General features: G+C 36.1%; 1 protein-coding gene across 6 annotated transcripts in view; it reads left to right on the top strand.

Annotated features, from left to right (window-relative positions):
- LOC131439141 (axotactin) overlaps positions 1-26,133 on the top strand; it is a 193,304-nt gene that overhangs the window by 48,958 nt on the left and 118,213 nt on the right. For all 6 annotated transcript variants that reach the window (XM_058609807.1, XM_058609809.1, XM_058609808.1 and 3 more), the window contains exon 2: positions 468-1,919. The gene's annotated coding sequence lies outside the window, so the exon portion shown is untranslated. The remainder of the gene's footprint in view (positions 1-467; positions 1,920-26,133) is intronic.

The raw sequence follows: 26,133 nt of genomic DNA, 5'->3' as shown, positions 1-26,133 counted from the left end.
AATCCCTTAGTAATATTTTTGAAAGCATGAGTAATATGGAATGTTTTTGTTAGATATCGACGAGCTGATGACAGCTCTACGTCATAATAAAACTAGATGTTAATACCAATTTGTTTCATGAGGTGCTCTACCGTTTAATATGTTCTGAACTTCACATTTTAAAAACATACATACTTTTGCAAAATATTTATTACATACAGATTGACCTTTGTGAATGAGTTAAATCGCTCCCGAAATTATCCTATAACAAAAGCTTTTCATCAATCTTATGACAGTGTTCATCCACTTAGAATAAAAAAAATCTAGGAATTGAATGAAGAACACACACGCTTAGCCCGAGTTGCATCCCATCAGTGACCAACTCAATGATATTTCTCCAGGCATTGAATCGTTCTCTATCTGCAGCGACAATTTTTCAATTCCGTCACTGACACAATAATTTTGTATATTATTCTCCGTCTCCATAGGTCCCGGTACTTTTCAGTGCAAAACCCCACTCATTCAGTGGTGTGCCCCGTGTCAGACAAGATCAGTCCGAGCAGTTCGCGCTTTGTCAAACGAGTCGCATCGGCGGCAGTCAGAAGAGTAATTCACCGGACAAACCCCGTCACGTGCAGCGCGACACAGCCAACAAGCCAACACAGCCAGCCAGCCGGTCATCATCCGCATTCGCAACAATCATCGAACAGTGCTCAACCGAGAAAACCGCAACAATGCCATCGGGATCAGCCGTCCGGTCAATCAACCAGCGTGTTCCGTCGAGTGTCCAGTCGTGAAACGACGCGAAAGTAGTAGTGGGTCAAAGTTCGGTCAGGCCCTTGAGCTTCGGAACTTCGGATTAGAAGAGAGTGAACACGACAAAACCAGTCACTGTTGATGAATTTAAATTGAAAATTGTTCTCATCATTCAATTGTGTGCCCGTTGATGGAAGGAGCACACATTCTTCAGAATCTCAGAAGAAAGAAGCAAAAAACGTCGCCTGTTTGAATTGACGGCAGTTCAACGGTGGCTGTGACCCGGTCTAGTGTTGTCCAACGGTTCAGGTCGGAAAAGTGATACACTAGATCTAAACGGTATCAAATGTGTGAAGAAGAAAATAAGTTAGAAGAAAATCACCCCAGTGCTGACAATTGAAATTGTTTGCGTTTCTTTTCAAAAAGCTTTTCCGCTTGGTGCTGAAGGCAAGCCAACCGTCCATCCAACCGGCAACGAGTAGTGAAGTATAACAAGAAAGTGAAACAGTGTGCCACAATAAATAAATACTCACGATCACACGGCTAGTGAGTGAATATCACTGTCCGCGCCGAGTTCGAGCTAAGATCCTTTCCTATTGATAAGGAGGAAGATATTAATGGGAAGATAAAAGAGTGCGATAAGGAATAAAAAGTGCGGTGACAAGTGTCAGTACGACCTGCAACGGCGGGGGAATTGAAGAAAAGCAAAATCAGAGTTCTGCTCTTTCTGTCGGAAGAACGGTCCCAGTGCAAGCTTCTCAAGTGGATGTGAGGTGAATGCCGAGCACAGGAAGTGTTTGATAGCCACTCGTGTGAAAGCGAGAAGAGTTTGAGTTGTGAATTGTGGTGGAAAAATCTACCATCTTGTCAAGGGATTATTTCCGGTCATAATTCCATACAGGCCACGACGAAGAGTAAACAGTTTTGTGGTTCTGTCTGGATATACCACAAAACAGCACGTTGCCGACGAGTGCCGACCCCCAACCAGCTGAGCAGATTGAGTGTGTGTGACTGTGTTTCCTAGGAAATCATCTAGTTGGCACGTACACTCCCACACACACAAATACATATCATAGAGAAAAAAAACTGCTGGAGACGGTTCCAGGAGAAAGCAAACGAATCAAGCCATCCGGAACATATTGCCCGTAATTGTTGAGAGAGAACAAGTAGCAGACGGACAAGAGGTACGTACGCAAGCAATGCTTATTTACTGCCGGATGAGAATTTCTGACCACTGTTGATTATGAACTCTATGGTAGTAAATTGGAGGTCATTATAGGTAGCTTTTCCTATTAGAAAGATTAGTCTCAAAATTAATCCAGAAAAATGACACCAGTAGAGATTGCCATTTTCGCATCTAAGCTTCTGGTTTTTAATAACTAGGATTTGATTAATTGTTAAGCTAATGAGTTATTGAAAATATTTGTTGTCAAATCATATGGAATATTAACTGAATTAGCAATGCCTTTGTTACTGCTAATTGAGGTGATGATTGGTAAATGATCGCTACCGTGTAAATCAGGAAATACTTTCCAGGTACAATCTAGTCGAATTGAAGTCGAGCAAAGAGATAAATCTAATGCACTTGGACGTGCAGGAGGTCTTGGGATCCCTGTCATGCTACCCATAATGAATACCGTCATGCTAAAATTGTCGCAAATATTATATATTAAAGATGATCTGCTCATTGTAAACGGAACCCCACATCATTCCGTGCGAATTGAAATCTCCCAGAATCAATCGTGGAGCAGGGAGGGCTTCGACCATTTCATTAATTCATTCCCTGTCCAACTTGTGCTCTCGGAGGAACATACACCGAAGCAATGCAAATGTCCTTTCCTTTAATGTTAATTTGACAAGCAACCACCTCTATGCTATAAGTCGAAGGAATATTTAATCTATAAAAGGAATAGCATATTATTACGCCTTGGAAAATAACAATAACTTCATCGGAACTGAAGCATCGCCTAAATTTTTGTCAATTCAAGTAAAGGTGTAAATTCGCATCCTTTTCAAGCGAAATACGTCTTTCATTTCTATTTGAAGATACGTTTTCGAAATACGTGCATGAAACTGAAAAACGAAGTGTTCAGCAGCCACATTCTACGGCCACAAAATTTCTTGAAAGAAAAGAACATTTCTAAGAGATTTCGCATATTTCCTTACCTTGGAATTTCCATCAAGTTTAGAAAGAAATTTTTTGACACTTGTAAAAGAAAAAAGTATTCAAGAAGAAAATTTTTGAAGCATGAGTAAAAAAAGAAAATGATTTTCTTTCGACGTTTTTGTGAAATAAATTCTGAAGAACAGTTCTTTTAATGATAAATTTAACAAAACTATTGAATAATTATTACGTAGAAGCAATGGAGAAATTATTTGTGCAATACTATCATCCAAAGAAATGGTAAAAAAGCAAAGTCCTGGCATTACATTTCTTTTGTGGAATTTGGCCTTTCTGTTTCAACAGACTTCGCAGCAGATTCTTTAGTGTACAGAATCATTGCGTGGCCTGTACTATGGATCCTACTGACACTAAGAATCCTTCCAGGTCAGGGCTCGAACATACGACAACTGGCTAGTAAGACCAGCGTCCTATGCATTGAACCGCCAACCCGGGCCGGTGGTAATACCGGAAAGAGAAAATGAAACTGCCATTATCGATTTTTGAGGAATACTACTAAACCGTTCAGAATATTGGATGACATCTTTGAGAAACTGTTCCGAATTATATTATTATATTATAACTGTTATTATATTTTATAACAATTCGTTGATTGATAGTCTAGTAATCGGCAAAAAAATATATGGCGACTCTAAAGTTGTGACTATTGGTACACTCTAAAAAAATTTGAATTGTACAGGTGACTTAATCCCTCATACGATGTAATTCATAAAGACCTAATTTGTCAAATGACGGAAAATTTTATTTGTAATGACTTAATGTTAGATGAGCTTGAATTTTACTGGTTTCGACTGTAACTTGCGTTCTGCTAGCAGGTGCGACTGTATGAATTCAAATGCACCTTTTACCAGCCAAGCAGATGCATGCTTCTGTGGCTCGGTCGATTAACAGACTTACTTGCGATCCAATGATTCTCGGTTCAAGTCGCGCGGCGGTTGCTCTCAGTATTCTTTTTTTTATTTCAATGAATTTTATGTATGGAGTTTTAGACACAATACACCCAAACCTCCGTTTACGTAAACTTTTTTTACGTTACCTCTTTTTACGTAACTCTTTTTACGACAAAATCCCAAATAACGTAATCTTTTTTTACGTTGAAAATACTTCGTAAAAAGAGGTTTGTGCATACAATGAAAATCGTTTCCGGCTCATTTATATTCCATGGAAATTACTAAAATATGGGTATTTTCGGTACGGGTTTGATGAGTAGATGTCGGAAAATTATGTTTGAGGTGGTTCTGATTTCTAAAATGGCGACTTCCGGTTTATTGATATTTCTTGAAAACCCTTACAATATGGTTATTTTCGGTACGGGTTTGATGAGTAGATGTCGTAAAACGATGTTTAAGATGGCTCCGAATACCAAGATGGTAACTCGTTAAAATACGGGTATTTTTAGAACGGGTTTGATAAGTACATGTTGGAAAACGATGTTTGAGGTGGTTTTGAATTCGAAGATGGCGACTTCCGGTTTAATATCATTCCTTGAAAACCCTTACAAAATGGGTATTTCCGGAGCTGGTTTAGTGCATATTTCGTAGAAAATAATGTTTGAATATTAGTGGATTGTTGATCGTATCCTATATAGTATTAATATTTTCGAAAAGGGAAGAGTCGCTTAAAACAAACTATGTTGTGCCTCTAAAAATCACGTGATATACTGTGAGTCCAAGTGTTCCTCTCTGTACACCAGCTGCTTGTCAAAAGTGACCCTGTGTGTGCCACAACTTGTGCAACTTCATGAAAACGGAAGTGTCAATGTTTTATGTAATGCAAAATTATATAGGCTATATTTTGCAAATATTATTTAATTTAATTCTCAATTTATTGAGTAACTAAGGTTTTCATTGTTTAAGTCATAGTCCTCCATTGATACCTTCCACTATCTATATAAAGGGTGATTTTTTAAGAGCTTGAGAACTTTTTTAAACAATAAAACGCATAAAATTTGCAAAATCTCATCGGTTCTTTATTTTAAACGTTAGATTGGTACATGACATTTACTTTTTGAAGATAATTTCATTTAAATGTTGACCGCGGCTGCGTCTTAGGTGGTCCATTCGGAAAATCCGCTTTTTTATCGACAAATTTTGTTCAGCGATGAGGCTCATTTCTGGTTGAATGGCTACGTAAATAAGCAAAATTGCCGCATTTGGAGTGAAGAGCAACCAGAAGCCGTTCAAGAACTGCCCATGCATCCCGAAAAATGCACTGTTTGGTGTGGTTTGTACGCTGGTGGAATCATTGGACCGTATTTTTTCAAAGATGCTGTTGGACGCAACGTTACAGTGAATGGCGATCGCTATCGTTCGATGCTAACAAACTTTTTGTTGCCAAAAATGGAAGAACTGAACTTGGTTGACATGTGGTTTCAACAAGATGGCGCTACATGCCACACAGCTCGCGATTCTATGGCCATTTTGAGGGAAAACTTCGGAGAACAATTCATCTCAAGAAATGGACCGGTAAGTTGGCCACCAAGATCATGCGATTTGACGCCTTTAGACTATTTTTTGTGGGGCTACGTCAAGTCTAAAGTCTACAGAAATAAGCCAGTAACTATTCCAGCTTTGGAAGACAACATTTCCGAAGAAATTCGGGCTATTCCGGCCGAAATGCTCGAAAAAGTTGCCCAAAATTGGACTTTCCGAATGGATCACCTAAGACGCAGCCGCGGTCAACATTTAAATGAAATTATCTTCAAAAAGTAAATGTCATGTACCAATCTAACGTTTAAAATAAAGAACCGATGAGATTTTGCAAATTTTATGCGTTTTATTGTTTAAAAAAGTTCTCAAGCTCTTAAAAAATCACCCTTTATGTAACACATGGTGACTGGTAATGGATGTTACACCCGAAAGAAGGTGGTAGTAAACCTTTTATATAGCCAAAAATTGTACAGGAAGGTAGGTCCGAAAATCATCCTCAATGAATTTTTGCCAAAATCAATTTAATTATTGTGTTTATTCTCTAATACGGGCGTCGACATTTCAAACATATACTGAACGCTTTTGGATGGAAAATTGTGATTATTTAAAAATAGAACTAAGATGTCTTAGTTCATCATTCATCGAGTTGAGTTGAATGATATATAACGCTAAGTGTTTCCTAGCTCTGAACAAATTTTTGTTTTCATTCAAATCTATACTTTTTCTATAGAGAAACGCAAAAATAATGGAATTCACACGACTCAACAGTGATCAAAATCGAAATAGATGTTGAATTCAATTGCATTCAATGAATTAAATAAGACTATATGCATTCATAAGTGACGTGGAGATTTTGCTTCCAAACATGTTTGTATCATGTGATATAGAAAAAGTGGTCTCAATTATCTTGAGATAAAACTAAGCGCGTTGCAAAACAGTGCCAAACCATATGATGTACGTTTTCTTAAATCGGTCAGTCTAAACCGGAACTTTATTGTTTAAGTGTAGGAAATGTACTTGTGAGATTGTTTTATGCCTCACCGCCTTTATAACAGGAATTCGAATCAGGATTTTGAAAAAAAATCACTTTTTGTTTACTATTAAATCCGTAAAGAATATTGAAACAATTGCAAAAAACCTGTCGGTTGATTAAAATATGCAGCTAAAAATGAGAAAACTTTAAAATTGAAAATAGTTTTGTTAAATGTGTTTTGCCTTTCTCGTATAAAAAGGTAATATTTTTTAGTATTTCCAAAATAATAGGGTAAAGTGTGTCAGAAAAATGTGCACACCATTTTTGTTTCAAAAATTCACACGTATGAAAGTGCGTCGCCATATGCCATTAGCGAGTGTCGTTATATTTGAATCTTAAGCGTGGCCATGCTGATATGGACCGATTTGTGCATAAGAATGAAAAGTGTAGCTTTACGACATTTATAAATGTCATAGTATGTCAATTTGAAGTGTCTCTGTATTATTGTATATATGTTCAATTAATATTATTTATATTCTCCGTCGATTGCGGCAATACTAACTGTCAAACATATAATTAAATATTTTTAAACAAAATGGGTGTATGTAACTTCGTAGCACTGATTGAAGTATTTTTTTTAACCCACATACATCAGAATTGCGGACTTTAAGTATATTTATGTAAATTCTCGGAAAAATGTCAAAAAATCAGTTTCAGCGAATAATAGTTCCTCTTTGTTTTCTTTGCTTTCTAATACAAAGTTATTCGCAGGCTCAGTGTAACTTGTGTAAGTGTAACGATACGAAGAGGAACTGTTAGTTGCTAATTCAGGTCTATGAAAAAGTCACTAAAATCATTTTAGAATCTAATTGTTTGACTCATTAGTTTTTTGTGATTTGCCGGAATTAAACTATGGGTCACTAATCAACAGTTCAGGGATTGAAATCAGTCAACGAAAACGAAAATAACAGTTTTAACAGCAGTTCAAAACTTGAATCTATTCAAATAAATCATATTTACTACAATACTGATAATTAAATATTAACATTTCTTTTGCCAAAGAATGAATCTTAAAATATTTACATCGAAGCATTTTCATCAATTTATGTATTTGTTTGACAATTTGATTGTAAGTGTCAAGCTTATATTATGTTCAATTTGGAATAAATCTGTTTGGTAACTGAGAATCAAATAAAGAACGTACCCATATTGTAAGGGTTTTCAAGAAATATTAATAAACCGGAAGTCGCCATCTTGAAATTCAGAACCCCCTCAAATATCATTTTCCGATATGTACTCATCAAACTCGTTCCGGAAATACCCATATAGTAAGGGTTTTCAAGGAATATCAATAAACCGGAAGTCGCCATCTTGGAATTCAGAACCACCTCAAATATCATTTTCCGACATGTACTCATCAAACCCGTTCCGAAAATACCTATATTGTAAGAGTTTTCAAGGAATATCACTGAACCGAAAGTCGCCATGTTGGAAATTGATGCTGCTTAGAACATCCTTTTCCTGTAAATACTCATTATTTTCGTTCCATAACTATCCAATATATTATACATATCTAATAATACATACACATAAGGAAAACTTATTTTACGTTGAAAATTCCAAATAACGTAAACTTTTTTTACATCGAAAATTCCAAATAACGTAAACTTTTTTACGTCATAATTCGATTTACGTAGTCCCGATTATTACGTAAATGGAGGTTCGGGTGTATTAAATGTTCTTCCACGTAAATTTTCGTGAGCTGCGACACTCCATTTATGTGCATCTAATAAGATGTAAAATCACATAGTTTTCTTAAGTGTGTAGAATGTCTCCTGAGCCAGGATATCTCAACGTTTTAAGAACTTGTTAATTGACTGGTTTTATTGTAGTTGTCTCCAATTCTCGTGCGTAATTTTTCACAATAATTTTCTGAGTTTTATCACTAAGAAAATTGTCTTTCAGAATTTCTTCCGCAAAAACGTGAAAAATATAATTTTTTTTTCTTTCTCAAGTATCAAAAAATTTCTTGTTGAACTCGACGGGAACTCCTAACTAAGAAAATAGGCAAAATCTCTTAGCAATTTCCTTTCTTTTCCAGAAATTTTGTGACCGGAACCTTTCTTCTGAATGCGCGTTAAGAAGAAAAGATAGCTTTGTAAAGAGAATGACGTTTTAAGATTTTTTAAAGAAACTTGTGATAAATTTCTTCTACCACCGGAATTCGGCTGCAGGTCAAATATTAGGAATTTATTCTTTCAAAAGAAATAAAGAAAATATTGATGTACTTCACGTAAAGATGGCGTCTAATCAGAAACTTCTATGAGTAACACAACGATTTTGAGGTCTAACATTCAATCAAAGTAAGCTATAATTTAGGTATATTTAATTGCACGACTAGTTCGAGGACACGACTTGCCACTGTAAACTGTATCGCAAATTTGACTACCCCTCAGTAACTGGTAATGTCAAAAGGAAATCTTTTGAAAAACTTTTGAAACTGCAACACTAGTTGATAAATTATTAATTTTATGTAACAGTTACCATTACGTTGGATACTGTTGACAAATTTTCGGATGTGAACAAAACAAGTTTTACAAGCCGAATATTTTATCGAGGAAGGCTTGAATAAATGGCCACTGCCAGAGGCTTGTGTCAATTGTAGTGGAAAATCCTCTATCAAGTGATGATAGCTGATAAAAATTCTTTCTAAATATGTTTTGTACCGTGTCTTGCACTTTTCTACCAATACAGTTTTTATCAGCTGTCGTATGAAATCGAAATATGATACCGTACCTGCAGGTTAATCAGAGCCAAGCCGACATGGATGAACTTTGGTCTTAGTCAGTCTTTCAATTAAAATGATGCCAGCAAAACAAAAGAAAAACAAACACTTAAAATATGTCGATATCAAAATTCGGCTTGAAGGTTGATTTGAATCAATATTACAGTTCATGATTAGAAAGGACCTACACAGAAAGAAAAGATGAAACTTACACGACTGTAAACCAATCGTACTATTAAACAGACATCAGTTGAAACGAAAATCTGATTTAAAACCACGATTGATGTAAAATTACATTGAAATGCATTTACTTTTTCATCGTACAAGGCTGTATATTTACAAATCGCTTAGTTTTGTAATGTAACATTCCATTCAATTACCTGCTCCAAATATGTGCATGAAAATAAATGTAAATTCACAAAATATTTTTTTCTGTGTATCTAGAGCAAACCCAACCGATCGAAACATCTAGAATCAAAATCTCCTATCAATGACGATTCCGAAATTTTGTGAAAGAAAAATCAAAATCACAAATAAACTCAAGATTACAATATCCCATGCAGTTCATCAAAAACTGTTGGATCAGTAATCGTGAACCAGTGAAGTTAGTAATAATGCAATGTTGTTGACGCTTCGTCAATAAGCGTCGATAAACATTGGAAAACGACGGTAAAATTCAATAGTAACAATTTAAGTTTGGAAATAAGTGAACATATGTAAACATATCGCACACAACATTTTGTTACTTCCATTAATACCTCGTAAGATAAAAATATAACAAATAAATAGATTCTTAGTAATAAATCTAATTAATTCTTGCTTTCATGTTTCAAGATCCCCTCGATATGCCGCAAAATACCACGATTTGTTTCATAATGCAACTTAAGATTAATTCTACATAAACAAAAATTGTCATAGTTACGACGCATGTAGCTATTCGACGCTTGTTTTGTTATGTTTCTAATAATAATTGAACTGCAACTGCAACAATTCAATTTGTATGTGGAGTGTATCGAACAATAGTTCCGGAATCGGAAACCGAGAACCTCGAAGTTAATTGGTTTGACCAACAACTAACAAGAAATTGAAATAGTATTTATTTTTTTTTGAAATTTCTTGCTTAGTCAATTTTATGACGGTTATCATTTTTTTTCGCGGGTTTCCTACACCATTTTACCATAATACGAACATGTGTAAGTGATTTTATAGCATTGTATAATAGGAAAAACCTGTTTCAATCCACCTAGTGGTGTAATGATGCCTTTCTCATATATAATACTGTGGTATTCTTTTCAAAATGTTTCTCTTCGATTTTTGAAAGAAACCAAGGGATTGTTTATGCATTAGCAAGTATAACCTACAGAATGAAACAGTGCTTTGTTCGCGTAGATCATGACGTACAAACTCTACTATTTTTCATTCAAATTTTGAAGTTTTTATACGATTTTACCATCGTACTCAAAACGACAACGGAAGTCGGATCAGGATGAAATTCAATAATAACATATGAGATGACAAAGCCTTCAATTTAAATCTTAGTTCAAGAAAATCGGTTTGGAGGTTTCTGAGAAAATCGAGTGCACTTTTTCTTCATTTTTTGACCATATTACATAGTCCGATCCGGGTAAAATTCAATAGCACCCTATGGGACCAAGAGACCTTTCATTTGAATCTAAGTTCGTGAAAATCGGTCCAGCCATCTCCGAGAAAATCGAATGCACATTTTTGTTACAGTTTATTTAAAAGATGGCTTTTTGGTCGATTGTTGCTCTACAAAATATTTCTTTTGCGTTAAAGGCCGACGTTTCGAAGGAATATCCCTTCATCTTCAGGCCAACTATAATATTAACATACATAAATTAGTCACAATTTTCACACAATACAATTACATACAAATTGTTTACTCACAACGACAACAAATATTTTTTCGTCAAGTGGATTGGAACATTGAAAATGGTCAAAAATGGGAACGGCTACTCTACACTGAAAGCACAAACGTTGTAAAAACATTGATTTTTAACAAACTTTGATTTGAATTTGTATGCTTATTCTAACTTACACAGTTACTTCCCCCGCACATCAAACCAGATTGAATATTGAAACTTTTCAGTCATGGCCGATTATACAGCAAAAATCAGAAAGAGACAGATGAGCAATAGACAGCGAAAATGAGGAGATGTAGATGTAGAAAAAGAAAGAGACTGATTGTTAATGTGAGAGAGTACAACAAACCAGAGTATGCTGCGTTCAAATTATGTGTATCGGTTCTGAAATTGATGGTGGAACCGTCTGTGAAAATGAAAAAAGTGATGCGTTTGTCTTTATGCACTTGAACCCCAAACGCACATTTTTGTCCTCTTAATAATCTTAGCTAGAGCAGGGGTAAGTGCATCTACATGATGAAGCGACCGGTACACCGTTTGGCCACTATTGCTTTCGTTTCGGTTGTCATCGCTCACTTTGTTCACAAATTTATTTATCAGTCTGTTGATAAGTGAACTTGGATAATTGTTGCGGGTCAAATAATCACGCACTGTTTTCTTTTTCTCTACTAAAGATTTGCACGTTGACAACCGAAACACTCTCCCAATGAAACCGGTTTTTTTTTTTTTCATAAATACGTTTATTTCTTAAGGCAGTTTACATAAGTTTTTCTTCGCCGTAGCATCACTTTTACATAATATTCTTACCCTAATTTAATTCTAACATAGTCACAACGTTTTGAATTTATTAAAACATATTCTCTTATAGCTTAAATATCATCTTAAGTAACTCGTCATTAATTATGAAATCTACTCGGAAATATTATTTGAACCAAACGATTACCTTCTATAAATTATAAAATAAGCTGTTATTTTCAGACATTTTGTTAATAATTTCATAAACTGTTTCGAGTTTGTTTGTATCATTACATAATTTTTATTCTAATTTAGCTATTGGTTGAACTCATGGACGCAGCTGGGATCAGAGCTAAGTCTTAAAAGGGGCCTTTATTAAATTGAAACTCCAATTTTCTTTATGAAATGATAAATAAGTTTCATGTATGAAAGGTCACGACAAGCAAGAATGTCTCGAACTGGGATATTGGATAGTCTACCTTGGGTACGCAAAGAATTTATTAGTTGAGATCTGACATCACGATACTCCACGCATGTCCAAACGACATGATCAATATCCCGATAACCTTCTCCGCAAGCACAATGATTAGTCTCGGAGAGCCCAATTCGAAGGAGATGTGCATCTAACGTGTAGTGATTGGACATGAGTCTGGACATCACACGAATGAAATCCCTACTCACATCCAGTCCCCTGAACCATGACTTTGTCGATATATTCGGAATAATTGAGTGCATCCACCGACCCAGATCATCTCTATCCCAAGAAGCTTGCCAGCTGGCAAGTGTTCTTTGGCGAGACGAGCTATAGAATTCGTTGAAAGCAATCGGTCGCTCATAAATTTCATCCTCAATAGCACCACGTTTGGCTAAAATATCGGCTCTTTCATTGCCAGGAATGGAGCAATGAGCCGGGACCCAGACTATAGTGATTAGATAATTATTGTTCAATATGTCGTTCAGGCACTGTTTTATTTTGCCCAGGAAAAACGGTTCAGTCTTGCCAGTCATGTTTGAGCGAATGGCTTCAATTGCACTCAGACTATCTGTGAAGAGGAAATAATGGTTTGGAGATAATGTGACGATTACACTCAAACTATAATGAACTGCTGCTAGCTCTGCTATATAAACAGATGCAGGTTCTTGAAGCCTAAATGAGGCCGAAACATTATTGTTGAACATACCAAACCCTGTCGCTTCTTCAATTCGCGATCCGTCCGTGTAAAACATTTTCTCAGAGTCAATATGCCTGAACTTACTTGAAAATATTTTTGGGATTTCCGTCGAGCGTAGATGATCCGGGATTCCACGCACTTCGCGCTGCATGGATGTGTCGAAAAATAAAGTTGAGTCAGGGACATTTAGGAGGCTGACACGGATAGGAATATATCTTGAAGGGTTGATTTCCTGTGACATATGGTTAAAATATACTGTCATGAATTTTGTTTGAGATCGAAGCTCGACTAGTCGTTCGAAATTATTAATTACCATGGGATTCAGCACGTCACATCTTATTAGCAGGCGTGATGAAAGCTCCCAAAATCGATCTTTCAATGGAAGAACTCCCGCCAGAACTTCAAGACTCATTGTATGTGTTGAATGCATGCAGCCTAAGGCAATTCGCAAACAACGGTACTGAATTCGCTCAAGTTTGATAATATGAGAGTTTGCAGCGGAACGAAAACAAACGCATCCATATTCCATCACTGAAAGTATCGTTGTTTGATACAATTTTATTAGATCTTGCGGATGAGCACCCCACCAAGATCCTGTTATTGTTCGAAGAAAATTTACTCTTTGTTGGCATTTCGTTATCAGATACCTAATGTGTCCTCCCCACTTGCATTTGGAATCGAACCACACCCCGAGGTATTTAAAAGTTAAAACCTGTTGGATCATTCTTCCCATCATATGGAGCTGAAGCTGCGCGGGATCATGCTTTCTTGAAAAGACAACTAACTCTGTTTTCTCCGCAGAGAATTCGATACCAAGGTGAACAGCCCAAACGGACAAGTTATCTAAGGTATCTTGCAATGGTTTATGCAGATCAATAGCTTTGGGTCCATTAACTGAAACCACGCCATCATCTGCCAATTGTCTTAGTGTACATGGGGTTACAAGACAGCTGTCAATGTCATTCACGTAAAAATTATAAAGGAGCGGACTGAGGCATGAGCCTTGCGGTAGACCCATGTAGCTAATTCTGAATGTTGTCAAATCGCCATATGAAAAATGCATGCGTTTCTCTGACAAAAGGTTGTGCAAATAATTATTTATAACCGCTGGGAGTCCATGTTGGTGGAGCTTGTCTGAAAGAACATCAATGGAAACTGAATCAAATGCTCCTTTAATGTCTAAAAATACAGATGCCATTTGTTGCTTTTGAGCGAAGGCAATTTGGATGTCAGACGAAAGTAATGCAAGGCAATCATTCGTCCCTTTATTTCTACGGAAGCCAAACTGAGTATCTGACAACAAACCGTTCGTCTCGACCCAAGTGTCGAGACGTCGTAGAATAATTTTTTCGAACAATTTTCTGATGCAGGACAACATCGCAATGGGTCTATATGAGTTGTGATTGGAAGCTGGTTTCCCCGGCTTTTGAATGGCGATAACTTTCACTTGTCTCCAGTCAGGTGGAACAATATTTTGCTCAAGAAACTTGTTGAACAATTCCAACAAACGTCTTTTTGCGAGGTCGGGCAGATTCTTCACCAAGTTGAATTTAATTCTGTCCAAGCCAGGAGCGTTATTGTTACAAGACAAGAGTGCTATAGAAAATTCCATCATTGAAAATGGGTTATTAATAAAACCATTATTTGGAGGAGATTCCCGTATAATGCTCTGCGTAGGAACAGAATCTGGGCAAACTTTCCTAGCAAAGTCAAATATCCATCGGTTCGAGTATTCATCACTCTCATTGCCCACGTTACGATTCCTCATTCGTCTGGCCGTGTTCCAAAGAGTGCTCATTGAGGTTTCTCTTGACAAACCTTCGACAAAATGTCTCCAATAGCTACATTTTTTGGCTCGAAGTATGCTCTTGTACTTGGTTTCTAAAGCCATAAGTTTTTCAAAATTCTGAGGAGTTCCTCCTCCCCGTTTTAGAAACGTCTTGCAAGCATTTTGTTTTGCGAGTTTAGCCTCTGAGCACTCTTTGTCCCACCAGGGGTTGGGAGGCCTTCTGTTAGTCGTTGGCCCAGGAAAGCGTTTAGTTTGGGATTGTTCTGCTGCCTCCAGAATCGAACAAATGAGGAAGTCATATTCTTCAAGTGGAGGGAGCTCTTCCATTGAATTCAAAATACTAGAGATACTACTTTGGTATTTAATCCAGTCGATATTTTTTGTCAAATCATATGGAATACTAGCTGAAGTAGCAATGCAATTGCTATTGCTAATTGAGATGATGATTGGTAAATGATCGCTACCGTGTAAATCAGGCAATATTTTCCAGGTGCAATCTAGTCGAATTGATGTTGAGCAAAGAGATAGATCTAATGCACTTGGGCGTGCAGGAGGTCTTGGGATCCGTGTCATGCTACCCATATTTAATACCGTCATGCTAAAATTGTCACAAATGTTTTGTATTAAAGATGATCTGCTATCATTGTAAACGGAACCCCACATCATTCCGTGCGAATTTAAATCCCCCAGAATCAATCGTGGAGCAGGAAAATGAAACCGGTTGCCGTGTTTAATTTCTGCGATAGTGGATGGAAAGAAAAATAATTCAAAATTCGCCCCGACGCGGTAGGTTTTTTGTACCAGTCGGTGCGAATTGTTTGTTTCTCAGTTCTTATTAGAAGCATGTCTAAGTACGGCAATTGGTTGTTTTCCTCCACTTCGCATGTAAATTGAATATGTGAGTTATACGCATTGAATGCGTTTCTCACATATTCAATTCTGTCTCTTGGGAGAGCGGTGACCAAATCATCAACGTATTTTTTTCAAAAACGGAATGGGTATACCGGTCGTCTTCATCACCTGGTCTAGCAAGGATTCCATTACAAGATCGGCAAGTGCAGGCGACAATGGATTACCCATCGCTGTGTCCTAAAATTTACGGACTTCCAAAAATACATAAACCGAACATTCCACCGAGAGTCATTTTGTCTTGTATTAATTGCCCTACATACGATCTCTCAAAATATCTTGCAAACATAATACGGCAATCGATTGACCAAAACAAATACAATGTTCAAAACTCTTACGAGTTTTGTTCATTCATAAACAGTGTTACTCTTCCACCTAACTACGTATTGGTTTCTTTCGATGTCGTTAGTTTGTTCACTTGCATTCCCCGAGACCTGGTTATCAAAGCGGTGCAAAATAATTGGAGTTCGATCGAGAAAAATACAACCATAAAAGACAGTGGATTATTCACTCAACTAGTCGATTTTAATCTCTCCTCCAGTTATTTTGTCTTCCGTGGCACTTACTACAGGCAAACCTCTGGCACAGCGATGGGTAATCCATTGTCGCCTGCACTTGCCGATCTTGTAATGGAATCCTTGCTAGACCAGGTGATGAAGACGACCGGTATACCCATTCCGTTTTTGAAAAAATACGTTGATGATTTGGTCACCGCTCTCCCAAGAGACAGAATTGAATATGTGAGAAACGCATTCAATGCGTATAACTCACATATTCAATTTACATGCGAAGTGGAGGAAAACAACCAATTGCCGTACTTAGACATGCTTCTAATAAGAACTGAGAAACAAACAATCGTCACCAACTGGTACAAAAAACCTACCGCGTCGGGGCGAATTTTGAATTATTTTTCTTTCCATCCACTATCGCAGAAATTAAACACGGCAACCGGTTTCATTGGGAGAGTGTTTCGGTTGTCAACGTGCAAATCTTTAGTAGAGAAAAAGAAAACAGTGCGTGATTATTTGACCCGCAACAATTATCCAAGTTCACTTATCAACAGACTGATAAATAAATTTGTGAACAAAGTGAGCGATGACAACCGAAACGAAAGCAATAGTGGCCAAACGGTGTACCGGTCGCTTCATCATGTAGATGCACTTACCCCTGCTCTAGCTAAGATTATTAAGAGGACAAAAATGTGCGTTTGGGGTTCAAGTGCATAAAGACAAACGCATCACTTTTTTCATTTTCACAGACGGTTCCACCATCAATTTCAGAACCGATACACATAATTTGAACGCAGCATACTCTGGTTTGTTGTACTCTCTCACATTAACAATCAGTCTCTTTCTTTTTCTACATCTACATCTCCTCATTTTCGCTGTCTATTGCTCATCTGTCTCTTTCTGATTTTTGCTGTATAATCGGCCATGACTGAAAAGTTTCAATATTCAATCTGGTTTGATGTGCGGGGGAAGTAACTGTGTAAGTTAGAATAAGCATACAAATTCAAATCAAAGTTTGTTAAAAATCAATGTTTTTACAACGTTTGTGCTTTCAGTGTAGAGTAGCCGTTCCCATTTTTGACCATTTTCAATGTTCCAATCCACTTGACGAAAAAATATTTGTTGTCGTTGTGAGTAAACAATTTGTATGTAATTGTATTGTGTGAAAATTGTGACTAATTTATGTATGTTAATATTATAGTTGTCCTGAAGATGAAGGGATATTCCTTCGAAACGTCGGCCTTTAACGCAAAATAAATATTTTGTAGAGCAACAATCGACCAAAAAGCCATCTTTTAAATAAACTACAACAAAGTGGTCGCACCCTCTTGATAATATAAAAACATCATACACACACATACACACACATACATACACACATACATACATACATACATACTCACACGGACACACACAGACATTTGCTCAGTTCGTCGAGCCTAATCGAATGGTATATGACATTCGGCCCCCCGGGCCTCGGTTAAAATTTTTAAACTTTCTATATGAGAAAGGCAAAACAAATCATAGAACGAATACTAGCTTTTGCTTAACATTTTATCTACTGTTTCAAGAAATCTTTGAGTCATTATTGCTCCTATCAGTGGCGTCTCGAAACGGAATTTACGGGTTGTGCACTGCTTATCTGATATGAAATCAGTTCTAACAGTCCGTTGTAAATGAAAGATAACGATTGAGAAATGAATATTCGATGGTGTTTTTCAATACAATGAAATGTCGATATACTTTTGGATGGGATTTTTTTATTAAACTTATGTCGTATCATCGACAAACTAAAAGCATTTGGCGCTCTGAACATCGAGCAAATCTGTCAATAACTTCATCAATAAAACCTTTTTGACGTTGCAACTGAGACAGCAATTTGTTTTCAACTGTCATAAGCAGTGTTTGTGATTGCCGAATATGTGATAGAAGCTGCTATATTGCTATCTATATTGTATACAACATTTTCAATCCGGTAGAAGATGCTACAAGAACTCGAGTCTCTCAATGCATGAGCCATGAGATAATTTTGCTACATTTCTTCGCACCACTTTATAGTCTGAGTATCTCACGCCCTTAAAAAAAATTACAGTCTGATAATGATCGTTGCTGTGTGGAATTTCCCAAGAGAGAATCGCAAGTTAACAATTATCGCAGAAAATCGAATCGATGATTAAACTTGATGAATCTCATACTAGGTTGCAATATTTCAAAACCCTTGTGTGGAGCATTCACAGACATTTTCATAGACACAACTTATACAAAGGTTATATGCACATAGTTAGAATAAGCGGCAATAGTAAAATGATTCTATCGCAATTATCAACCGCCTGTATAGAATCGGATCGCGAAACGAGAATAAGCGACCGTTTGTTGCTTCAGAGAGAATCCCCACAGCAGCAGCGTGCTAACCTTTGATTCTCAGAAATGTCATCGAGAGAAATTCACATTCGCACCTGTGTCGATTCTATGTTAAATGAGCCATGCCGGGTTTTTGTTGTTACGATGATATCCGTCTCTCTATGATGGCACTGATTCAATCGTGTGAAGAGTTGCCAGTGAGCGTTCTTTGATACGATAAAAGCCATCCTTGGTCATAAGCATAAGCCACTGAAGCCACTCCTGAATACAGCATACAAGCTTTCACAGAGCTAAATTGTCATGTGCATGGAAAGAAACACTAATACAATGACAAGAGATACTTGAAATTTTGTGGAATTGCTGTGGACAAAATCGCTTATTATTTTATATTCGGTACCATCCGACCTGCTTTCAGCGAATTAATTGAGAACCTAAAAAACAATGTCACTGAATTTGACCGGTTGTGCAGTGCACGAGATGCACATGAAGACGAGACGCCACTGGCTTCTGTGTTAAAAAGGCTCAAAGATCATCCAAAATCATTACAAAAATAAAAATTTCCCGAATATTTTTTTTTTCGAACCGCTGTATCTCGAGAACGACAGCAAATAGCAAAATTAACACCTTTTTATCGAATGTTTAGTGTTCTTTCATAAAATTTTGTTGGAAAAAATAAAAATAAAATTTTTCATGATTTTCAAAAATTTACATTATTGTTTAAAGTATGTAAATTTTTCTAAAATTATTTCTCCATTCCAAAAATTTGGCAGAATTTTATAACTTCAGCTACAAGATATCAAAATTTTACAAAAATCAAAAACTCGTTTTTGAGATATGTGAATTTTAAGAGTTGTTTTTAAAATTAAAAAATAAACAAAAAAATTTATCAGTACTCAGTATTTTTGCATAGTCCATACAATTATTATAATGGAATCCAATGATGCAAATTGTTTCGTTTGGTCATAAATAACGCTTATGCAAAATTTAGTTTAAATCAAAAAATACAAATAAAATTCCAACAAAAAATATGTCATTTGCAGTGGAATTGCTCATTTGATGTTCCCATGCTCCAAATAGTGCTCATTGTTGTCGGTTTTAATGAATTCAATTGCTTTGCTTTCTTTAAAAAAAGTCATTTTGTTCAGGTGAATCAAATTCAATTGCTTCAGATCTAGATGATTTATTTTAATTTAACCTAGTTTGGTAATTTTTCTACGTTAGGATTACTCACTTCGAAATAACTGGCCTTGTTACAAGCAGTGTTGATGATTGCCGAAAATTTGATAGATGCTGCTCGATATTTATCACTATTGCATACAAAATTTTCAATCCGGTAGAAGATGCTACAAGAACTCGAGTCTCTCAATACTCTGAGTATTTCACGGCCCTTAAAAAAATTACAGTCTGATAATGATTGGTGCAGTGTGGAATTTACCAAGAGAGAATCACAAGTTGACAATTATCGCAGAAAATCGAATCGATGATTCGACTTGATGATTCTCATACTAGGTTGCAATATTTCAAAGCCCTTGTGTGGAGCATTCACATACATTTTTATATACACAACTTATACAAAGGTTATATGCACATAGTTAAAATAAGCGGCAATAGGAAAATGATTCTATCGCAATTATCCACTGCCCATACAGAATCGGATCGCGAAACGAGAATAAGCAACCGTTTGTTGCTTCAGAGATGATCCCCACAGCAGTGAGCTAACTTTTGATTCTCGAACAGGTCGACGAGAGAAATTCACTCTCACACTGGTGTATATTCTATGTTAAATGGACCATGCCGGTTTTCTGTTGCTGCGATGATATCTGCCTCTCTTTGATGGCACTGATTGAATCGTGTGAAGAGTTGCTAGTGAGCGTTCTTTGATACAAAAAAACCCTTCCTTGGTTACAAACACTGTATTGTTGTTTGTTTCTGCAATTCGAGTCTAGGGTAGCTTAATTTGTCGGCTTTATCTGGAACGAATCACTGTGTGAATAAACTATTGAAAAATTTCGTAGGAATATATATAAAAAAATGGTATTTCCAAAACCGTCAAATAAACACAGAGGACCATTGGATTCCATGATGGTTTTTAAGAGATCCATGGAGTAATAAAGTTGAAAAGTGCTTATATTGAAGATCGAAGAAGATATTACGCGTACCTTTTTCATGAATCTTCGACCATGCAAACGTCAACATCGAATTTCTAGGCACGTGGAATTTTTTTTTTTTTTTTTTTTTTTTTTTTTTATTTTTTTTTTTTAAATAACTATTTATTGGAATATGAGTTAAAATTAAATTATTAAGATTTAAATTGGGTGTTCAGCCACAAGTGGTGACTTTTCAGCCCTGTTATATATATATATATATATATATATATATATATATATATATATATATATATATATATATATATATATATATATATATATATATATATATATATATGATTTGGTTATTACCATGAAGACATCATTTGCTTCCGCAATTCTGAGATTTTTGTGTAGGGAAAATTCTAAACCTACTTGTATTGTGTAATGGGGAAAAGGAACTTATATACTAACTTACTAACTAATACAGAGAGCGAATCGATTCAATTGAAGATTGCATCGATTTTTGTCGGAATTTGCTTATAATATTATGTGACATTACATCTAATGGTTCTATATTTGTGAGTCTGTGTAACTCATTTGTACTAAACCAGGGAGGACGCTTCAGAATCATTTTCAGAATTTTATTCTGAATCCTTTGAAGCGTTTTCTTCCTGGTGGAACAACAGCTTGACCAAATTGGTACCGCATAAAGCATGGCTGGTCTGAAAATTTGTTTATAAATTAACAATTTGTTTTTTAGACAGAGCTTAGAATTTCTGTTTATAAGAGGATATAAACATTTAATATATTTATTACACTTTGCCTGGATTCCTTCAATGTGATCCTTGAAAGTGAGTTTTTTGTCATACGTTAAACCTAAGTATTTAGCTTGATCAGACCATGTCAATTCCAAGCCATTCAATTTGAGAATGTGATTATTGTTTGGTTTAAGAAAAGAAGCTCTTGGCTTGTGAGGAAAGATAATTAATTGCGTTTTTGCTGCATTTGGTTTAATTTTCCATTTTGACAGATAATCACTGAAAATATTTAAACTTCTTTGTAGGCGACTGCAGATCACTCTTAGATTTCTACCTGTGGCTAACAGACTTGTGTCGTCACAGAATAGCGATTTCTGACAACCAACGGGTAGATTTGGAAGATCAGAAGTGAAAATATTATACAAGATTGGAGCTACACTCGAACCCTGCGGAACACCGGCTCGTACGGGTAGCAATTCAGATTTACAATTCTGATAGCTAACCTGAAGAGTACGATCAGTTAAATAATTTTGAATCATTTTGATCAAATAAATAGGAAACTGGAAATCAGACATTTTTGCTATTAAACCTTTGTGCCAAACACTGTCGAATGCTTTTTCTATGTCTAGAAGAGCAACTCCAGTGGATAACCCAGAAGATTTATTTGTTTTTATCATGTTCGTAACTCTTACAAGTTGATGAGTAGTTGAATGTTCATGACGAAATCCAAACTGCTCTGGTAAAAAAATTGAATTCTCATTTATATGAGTCATCATTCTTAACAAGATAATTTTTTCAAAAAGTTTACTGATAGAAGAAAGTAAGCTAATTGGGCGATAACTTGATGTTTCTGCTGGGTTTTTATCAGGTTTTAGGATAGGAATTACTTTAGCGTTTTTCCATCTTTTTGGGAAGTAAGCTAATGAAAAACACTTGTTGAAAATTTTAACCAGGAGTCTCAAGGCAACATCGGGAAGATTTTTAATAAGAATATTAAAAATTCCATCATTACCAGGAGCCTTCATGTCTTTAAGTTTTCTAATAATTGATTTAATTTCATCAAAATTCGTCTCAATAATGTCATCGTGTGATAACACTTGAGTTGAAATATGATCATATTTCAGTGAGACTTCATTTTCAATAGGACTCACAACGTTCAAATTAAAATTGTGGACACTCTCGAACTGCTGAGCAAGTTTTTGAGCTTTTTCGCCATTTGTAAGAAGTATTTGATTTCCTTCCTTGAGAGCAGGAATAGGTTTCTGAGGTTTCTTAAGAACCTTAGAAAGTTTCCAGAAAGGTTTAGAATATGGTTTAATTTGTTCAACTTCTTTAGCGAAATTTTCATTTCGCAAAAGAGTAAATCTATGTTTAATTTCTTTTTGTAAATCCTTAACTATGTTTTTCATAGCAGGATCACGAGAACGTTGATATTGTCGTCGACGAACATTCTTCAACCGAATGAGCAGTTGAAGATTGTCATCGATGATAGGAGAATTTAATTTAGTTTGAGCTTTGGGAACTGAAAGATTTCTAGCTTCGATAATATAATGATTCAAATTATCAATTGCTGTGTCGATATCCGCAGAATTTTCTAAAATAGTTTCATGATCCACATGATTTTCAATGTGAGATCTGTAATCCAACCAATTTGCTCTATGATAGTTGAAAATAGAACTAATTGGATTAATTATAGCTTCGTTGGAAAGTCTGAATGTTACAGGAAGATGATCTGAGTCAAAATCAGCATGAGTAATCGGTTCACTACAAATGTGACTTTGATCTGTTAGAACCAGATCAATTGTAGACGGGTTTTTCACGGAAGAGAAACAAGTAGGATTACTGGGATGAAGAACTGTAAAGTAACCAGCTGAGAGTTGATTATGAAGTATTTTACCATTACTGTTATTTTGCCTACAATTCCACTGGACATGCTTAGCATTTAAGTCCCCTATTACGAAAAATTTCGATCGATATCTTGTAAGTTTTTGCAAATCGCCTTTAAAGAAATTTAATTGTTCGCCGGTGCATTGGAATGGCAAATATGCTCCAGCGATGAAATAAATTCCATGAATGGTTTCAACTTCGATTCCCAAGCTTTCAATAACTTTAGTATTGAAAGAAGGTAAAATTCGATGTTTAATTTGCCGTTGGACAAAAATGGCAACTCCACCACCAATTCCAGTAAACCTGTCAAATCGATGAACCACATAATGTGGATTACTTTTCAATTTTACATTTGGTTTAAGAAAAGTTTCTGTCACAATGGCAATATGAATTTTGTGAACTTTGAGAAAATTATAAAATTCATCTTCACTCGATTTCAAAGATCGAGCATTCCAATTTAAAATATTCAAATAATTATTTAACATCACTGTTAAATTTTAAATTCATTATAATATTATTTGCAAATTTCCATCCGATTTGAAATGCTTCAAAAAGTGATGAAGTCGAATTCATTTGGATGATCATTTGAAAAAGTTGATCTTGTAGGTAGATCATTTTATTTTCAGTTATATCGCCTAAATCGACTTCATTTAAAGAAGCGAATGGCATTGAAGGAATATTTGTAGGTAGACTGCCATTAGAAGAAGATGATTTGGCCGGTCTACCTATTAATAAATTGTTTTCGTTAGAAGAAGAACTGCAAGGCGGTCCTGTGTTTTGATTATTTACATTAGAAGAAATAGGAGATAGATTTCTACCTAATATACCAGCATAAGTGAAATTAGAAGAAGATGATGACGAGGTCGATCTACCTGTCAATAAATTGTTTTCGTTAGAAGACGAATTGGCAGGTGCCTTAGAAGAATTTTCAGGTATGTTCTGTAAATTTAAGGTCGTTGATTTGACTTGTTGTCTAAGCGAACGAGCGTTTAAAATTTTTTCCCTGACAGGACATTTCAAATAATTGGATTTATGATTTCCATTGCAATTTGAACATGAAAATTTATCAGTGGTTTCATTCATTGGACAAGCGTCTTTCGAATGCAATTTACCACAATTCAAACACCGTATATCCATATGACAATTTTTGGTTCCATGACCGAAGCCTTGGCAACGACGACATTGCGTTAAGTTTGCAATACGATTATGCCGTTTATAATGTTCCCAATGAATTTTAATGTGGGAAATGAAACGTACTTTTTCTAAAGTTTTCAAATTGTTTACATCACTTCGATTGAAGTGTATTAGGTAAAGTTCATGGGAAATTCCAGAGCGTGGTTTAGAAGTACCATTCGCTCTTTTTTTCATAAGTATTACTTGGGAAGGGGCAAAACCAAGCAATTCTTTTAGTTCATTTTTAATTTCATCAATACTTTGATCATTTGATAATCCTTTTAAGACAGCCTTGAAGGGTCTGTCTGATTTTATATCATATGAATAAAATTTATGAAGTTTTTCGGACAAATATCGAATAAGACGTTCGTAATCTTCCAATCCATCCACCAAGACTCGACATTCTCCTCTTCGTCCGATTTGAAATGAGACTTTTACTTCCGGGAGAAAAGTAGAAAGCTCAGTACGGAATGCTTTGAAGTCGGAAATCATCACCGTCACTGGTGGCATAGATTGATGTTTCTTCCCAGAACGACAAGCGTCCATTTTGGGAATTTTTGAAGAATTTTCTTCTATGTCGCTACAATCGGATTCAGGAAGAATCTCGTAAATATTGTTAGACGGCATAGGATCAACGGTAGGGAAATCCGTCCGTTGTCTTTTATTTTTACATTCAGATTCTATAAGATCGTGAATGTTATTAGAAAAATGTTGAATAACGGATTGTGATTTATTCCGTATTGAATTATTTTTAGCCTTAGGCTTGTTGCCTTTCCGGTTGGACGCAGGCATTTTTGAAATTAATGAAATTTTAAATTAAATTAACTAGGCTAAATTAGTCTTCGATTAGACTCCTAGCTAGCCTTAAAAAAGGCTGATTAATTTCTTAGTCACTCTAATATCACTCTTTGTATCACTTAGTCACTCTAATATCACTCTTTGTATCACTTAGTCACTTAGTTAGTGATTCAGGTAGCCTTGAAAAAGACTGAAGCCTTGAATCAATGAAACTCTAGGTAGCCAGAAAAAAAAATTCCAGGAGCCAAGAGCTATACGCGTGCGGTGCGAACGACTGTTCAACACCGACTGAGGGCACGTGGAATCGTACACATCACTGCACTGTTACCGCACTAGACTATTTGTAGTTGATTGCAAATTACTAATTGCTTAAAAAGTTAATTTTTAACGCCTTCAACTCATATCAAAACATTATTCTCATAAAAGCAACCATAAATAATATTGCCCGTTCATGTGTGCCGTGCATCGTTTCTAAACACGGATTCAATTACAGCAAATCCCACGTCCACAACACGGCCATCGGGACTCGATCCAATCTGTCGGCTTCCTGTGTAACTAACTCCACTACAACAGCTTACCCGTCGAATGATTCCGATAAAAGGATTTACCGTAGCTTCCGCTTTCAACCCATAATTGTGCATAATTATTCCCGCGTGTGCCCTCATCACAACCCCACACCGCAATGCGCGCTCGCCCGCCCGCTCCCTCGCTCGTTCGGCATCGGGGGCGGCTTGGCTTTGTGCCTAATATCCCTTTGCAACTGATACAGATTGGAAGATTTACAGCCATAAACAATCTCGCCTAATTTGATGGCCCTCCAACGCCAATACACGAACATCGGCCATCATCCGGGAACCAGGCAGTAACAATAACAACAACAGGTGCGATGTGCAAGACTAATATTATTGCATTGCATTTATACGCTCGATGGTGCACTCGAAATGAGCATTTACAAAACAGTGCAA

This window comes from Malaya genurostris, chromosome 3 (genome assembly GCF_030247185.1).
Source record: "Malaya genurostris strain Urasoe2022 chromosome 3, Malgen_1.1, whole genome shotgun sequence".
NCBI lineage: Eukaryota > Metazoa > Arthropoda > Insecta > Diptera > Culicidae > Malaya > Malaya genurostris.
This window is presented reverse-complemented; position numbering and strand designations above follow the sequence as displayed.